Consider the following 6000-nt stretch of genomic DNA (forward strand, 5'->3'; position numbering starts at 1 on the left):
TAGAGAGGAAAAGTGAGTGAAAGAATGCAATTAGTTTTTCATGCAAAATCAGTCTTGGAATAAAAATAAAATACACACAAATACAAAAACACAATTCCTTTTTCTCCAGGTGGAATGAGAATATTTTCCATCCACTGAATTCTGCTTTATTTTAAAACTCATGATATTTTTTGACCAGTTTAATTTCTTTTACTTATCCATTCCTACTTTGATGCTGGATGTCATGGTCTGCAAAGCTTTGCTGTCTTAGAAGCCATATAATGTCCCTTTTTGATGTCATACCACCTTACTGTTAAATTAAAGCTACCTAAAGTCCATGCCAGTGATGCTTCCAGGAGTATTGAAGAGATCTTTCAGTAGAGCAGCATTTTTCTTGTAATCTTTTTTACATCTGTAGGAATATGTAATTCTACTAATTAAATGTTAAACATAGAGGACAGTTTAAGACTGGGAGGAAAGTCTGTGTCAAATGCATAAATCACAAAGGAATAAGATGTTGCTATGATATTCTCTTTTTTTTTCCCCACGGTCTAGTGAGCTTATCCAAATCATGAAATCTTGTGTTAGACTGATTTGTTCAAGAGCATAATACAGAAATTCATACTTCAGAGTAAGTCAAACCCTTGGGGGTCTTGACTTTCGTAAGAACAATTGACCTGGACTAGGTTTCTGGGATTTCATTAGGATCATTCTTTTGGAGAATTAGGAAATCACAAAGGATAAGGAAGAAATGAGACTTTTCATCTAGGCGATGCTGTCTTCTTGATTATGAAGGCACTGTTTCCCCTTGGAGGCCTCCCAAATGCAGCCCTCTTCCTCCTCCTCCCCCTCCTACTCTGTCCCAAAAATAGTTACCAATGATTGCTTCCTCTTGTTGCTGAATAGTAATAGCTGTGGAAACGATCAAAGCTTGTTAGTGGTGTTACTACTCACTGATGTCTCCTTTAGTCTTTTGGGGATGGTACCATCAGTTTTACTACTTACTGGCCTTGTTGTAACTATGCTGTATTTCCCTGAGACTTGGGGAAGGGCTGTGGGATGTCAGGCTAAACCTCTCCTTTATTGGCTTCTCATTTTTTGGTAACTTCTTGACTTCTGTTGTCATGGGCTGCTGGGGGATGGATAACTTGGGCAGGAGGAAAGTATTTTATGTAGTTTTCTGTGTAAGCTAACAATTTGAGCTTTTGCAGCATATTTTTTACCTACATAAGAAATTATGTTATTTGAAGATTTAGGACATACTTGTGTTAAAAGTTTCCAGGATATCAGTACCAAAGCTGTAATGTCTCAGATGCAGCTACAATGTAGTTTTGCTGCATGCTGCAAACCTGCGTGTTTGCAGAGTCGCATGTCATGGAAATTTGTGCTAGGCAGCTAGGACTAAATGAGAAAAAATAAATGGTTTTTGCATATGGATATGTGTTTGCACACCAAATGTAAAGGTAGCCCTATGGGTTGCTTGTTCCTCACTCCTTTCTGCTATAACAATTGTAATTAAAACATAAAGCAAAATATTGCTATTTTTTTTCTCTTCAGCTCCTATAGCCCCACCCCATTTTATTATATTAAAGAGACATGTTCACCTAAGCTGTTTAAATACTCTTGCAGAAAGCATGCTACAGTATGTGTTGTTTGTTTTGGCAAATGGCATGCATTTATGTTGTTTCTCATGCAAACAATTATTTCATATGTACTCTGCTGGGTTTAACAATGATTAATGAATACTTTCTGTAATTCTACAAAGTCATCAATAATAACTGTTTTCCTTCATAATCTAATACAAATCTGAGGTAGGTTTAATGTGTACATATTAGCTTTATTAATCATATTAATGCCACTATCTGACTTTTTTCTTTCTTAATAGAAATGATTTTGTTAATTTTATACTTAATGGCCAGTAGCATATTCAGAATACATATTCCAATTCTGATGAGATCAAATATCCATGTTCCATGATGTGTATTATGCAAATAAAAAATGCATAACTCATTTTAAAAGAATTATCATGAGAGTAAATTATAAATCATTCCATTAGCTTTCTATCACTGCAGCTTTTGGAAGCTTTGCCTATATAATTTGCTGTCTTGTACCTTGATGCGTTAAATATTTCCTTCTTAAGACTGTATTGTCAGCCAAATGAAACAACAGAGCATGTTAATTCATGTTTAAAGGAGGCATTCAGTTATCATCTTGCAGCACCACTAATTCAATGCTGAAGACTTCTTTACTACCTGTTATCAATTTTAAATAAAAAACCAAACATGCTGTTAAGAAAAAGCAATACTTACTTGAGAAGGATTCTGCAAGGTCTGTTCCTCTAGTCCACAGATTGAAATGATGGAGCCAGATTTAGAAGTAGCTTATCAGGTGCATGCTGCTTCAACAGTTACAGCTTTTCTATTTTTTTAACTGAAAGATCGGATCGTTTTCTTTCAATGAAGCAACCATAGAATGATATGCTGTCCATGTTGCTATGATAGCATAAACTAGCAAAGTCAAGCAATTGCAGGATGATTTACCAAGGGTCATTCACTATCAATTTACCAGTGCTTAACTGTGTAGTTACATACTTTAACAGCATCAAGGAGGGTCATGGTATGTCACAAATGCAGGAAATTACTAGTTAGTCATGTACACTTGGGATTGAAAGTGATTGAGTCAGTATTGTTTGTGAATATAAATAGAAAACTGGGTAGAGCCAAAATCTTTCAACTGAAACACCCACTGAATTCCCTTAAGAGGAGAAAAAGCTCTGACTACAATCAAAATGCAGTACGTGCTACTCTCCACCACTCTGGTGGCTGCATACTACTTCTAGAGCTCAAGACCCAAGAAAGGAATGTAAAGAACTGCCCTGCCCCAAAGGGATCACACAAATGTGAAAAACTAAGTATTCTGTTTTGCCTCTGATATTTGGGATACAAAATTTTAAGCATCACATTTGTGAATGTACGCAACTATAAAGGCATGCAATTATTGTTATAAAATCACCCAAATGTACCTACATATTTCATAGAATCATAGAATCATAGAATAGTTAAGGTTGGAAAGGACCTTAAGATCATCTAGTTCCAATCCCCCTGCCATGGGCAGGGACACCCCACACTAAACCATGTCACCCAAGGCCTCATCCAAACTGGCCTTGAACCCCGCCAGGGATGGAGCATTCACAACCTCCCTGGGCAACCCATTCCAGTGCCTCACCACCCCCTCAGTAAAGAATTTCTTCCTTATATCCAACTTAAACTTCCCCTGTTTAAGTTTGAACCCGTTACTCCTTGTCCTGTCACTACAGTCCCTGATGAATAGTCCATCCCCAGCATCCTTATAGCCCCCCTTCAGATACTGGAAGGCTGCTATGAGGTCTCCACGCAGCCTTCTCTTCTCCAGCCTGAACAGCCCCAACTTTCTCAGCCTGTCTTCATACGGGAGGTGCTCCAGTCCCCTGATCATCCTTGTGGCCCTCCTCCGGACTTGTTCCAACAGTTCCATGTCCTTTTCATGTTGAGGACACCATAACTGCACACAATACTCCAAGTGAGGTCTCCCGAGAGCAGAGTAGAGGGGCAGGATCACCTCCTTTGACCTGTTGGTCACGCTCCTTTGGATGCAGCCCAGGATACTGTTGGCTTTCTGGGCTGCGAGCGCACACTGCCAGCTCATGTTCATTTTCTCATCGACCAACACCTCAAAGTCCTTCTCCGCAGGGCTGCTCTGAATCTCTTCTCTGCCCAACCTGTAGCTGTGCCTGGGATTGCTCCAACCCAGCTTGGTGTCATCGGCAAACTTGCTGAGGGCGCACTCAATCCCACTGTCCATGTCACCGACAAAGATGTTGAACAAGACCGGTCCCAACACCGATCCCTGAGGGACACCACTCGTTACCAGTCTCCAGCCGGACATTGAGCCATTGACCACAACTCTTTGCGTGTGGCCATCCAGCCAGTTCTTTATCCACCCAGTGGTCCACCCATCAAATTGATGTCTCTCCAATTTAGAGACAAGGATGTCGTGTGGGACAGTGTCAAAGGCTTTGCACAAATCCAGGTAGATGATGTCAACTGCTCTGCCCCTGTCCATCAATTTCGTAGCCCCATCATAGAAGGCCACCAAATTGGTCAGGCAGGATTTCCCCTTAGTGAAGCCATGCTGGCTGTCACCAACCACCTCCTTGTTTTTCATGTGCCTTAGCATGCCTTCCAGGAGACTCTGCTTCAAGAGTTTGCCAGGCACAGAGGTGAGACTGACTGGTCTGTAGTTCTCTGGGTCATCCATTTTTCCCTTCTTAAAAATTGGGGTTATATTTCCCAAGGCTTTATAAAAATAATATTTGTAAAAATTGTCAAATGATACCTTTGCTATCGACTACGGGAGTATGATATAGTAGGTATCACAGAAACATGGTGGGATGGCTCCTACAACTGGAGTGTTGGAATGGGAGGTTACAGGCTCTTTAGAAAAGACAAGCCTGGCAGGTGGGGAGGGGGAGTTGCTATTTATGCTAGGGATAGGCTGGAGAGTATGGAACTCTGTCTGGGGACGGGTGAGCAGTCGACAGAGAGTTTGTGTGTCAAGGTCAAAGGGAGAGCAGCGATGGGGGACATTACTGTGGGGATCTGTTACAGACCGCCTGATCAAGAGGAATCTGTGGATGAAGTCCTCTATAGGCAAATAGGAACAGCCTCACGCTCACAGGCCCTTGTTCTCATGGGAGACTTCAACCACCCTGACATCTGTTGGAGTGAAGGTACGGCCCGGCACAAGCAATCCAGGAGGTTCCTAGATTGTGTGGAAGACAACTTCCTTCTGCAAGTAATAGAGGAGTCAACAAGGAGAGGTGCCATGCTTGACCTCGTGCTCACCAACAGGGAAGGGCTGGTTGGAAATGTGACGCTCCAGGGCAGCCTTGGTTGCAGTGACCACGAGATGGTCGAATTTGAGATCCTCAGGACAGGGAGAAGAGTGTGCAGCAAGCTCACTGCCCTGGACTTCAAGAGAGCAGACTTTGGCTTCTTCAGGAACCTGCTTAGTAAGGTTCCATGGGACACAGCCCTAGAGGGCAGGGGGGCCCAAGACTCTTGGTTGTTATTCAAGGATCACCTGCTACAAGCTCAGGAGTGTTGCATCCCAACTAGAAGGAAGTGCAGCAGGAGGGCCAGGAGACCTCCTTGGATGGATAAGGAGCTGCTCAGGAAAATTCAGAGGAAAAAAGAGGCTTATAGAAGGTTGAAGCAGGGACAGGCGGCCTGGGAAGAATACAGGGATGTTGTCCGGGAAGCTAGGGACCACGTGAGGAAAGCTAAGGCCCAGTTAGAATTGAACTTGGCTAGGGATGTTAAGGAGAATAGGAAGAGATTCTATAGGTACGTAGCGAGTAAAAGACAGACTAGGGAGAACGTAGGCCCCCTCTGGAAGATATCGGGAGAACTGGCTACCCAGGATTTGGAGAAGGCTGAGGTTCTTAATGACTTCTTTGCCTCAGTCTTCACTGGCAAATGCTCTGACCGCACCACCCAAGTCTTGGAAGGCGGACGCAGGGACTGTGAGAATGAAGACCCTAGGCCCACTGTAGGAGAGGATCTGGTTCGAGACCATCTTAAAAACCTAAACGTACACAAGTCCATGGGACCTGATGAAATTCATCCGTGGGTCCTGAAGGAGCTGGCGAATGAAGTTGCTAAGCCACTGGCCATCATATTTTAAAAATCATGGCAGTCAGGTGAAGTTCCCAACAACTGGAAAAAGGGAAATATAACCTCCATTTTCAGGAAGGGAAAAATGGATGACCCAGAGAACTACAGACCAGTCAGTCTCACCTCTGTGCCTGGCAAACTCTTGAAGCAGATTCTCCTGGAAGGCATGCTAAGGCACATGAAAAACAAGGAGGTGGTTGGTGACAGCCAGCATGGCTTCACTAAGGGGAAATCCTGCCTGACCAATTTGGTGGCCTTCTATGATGGGGCTACAAAATTGATGGACAGGGGCAGAGCAGTTGATGTC

This window comes from Psittacula echo (genome assembly GCF_963264785.1).
Source record: "Psittacula echo genome assembly, chromosome: 5".
In the NCBI taxonomy this organism is placed as follows: Eukaryota; Metazoa; Chordata; class Aves; order Psittaciformes; family Psittacidae; genus Psittacula; species Psittacula echo.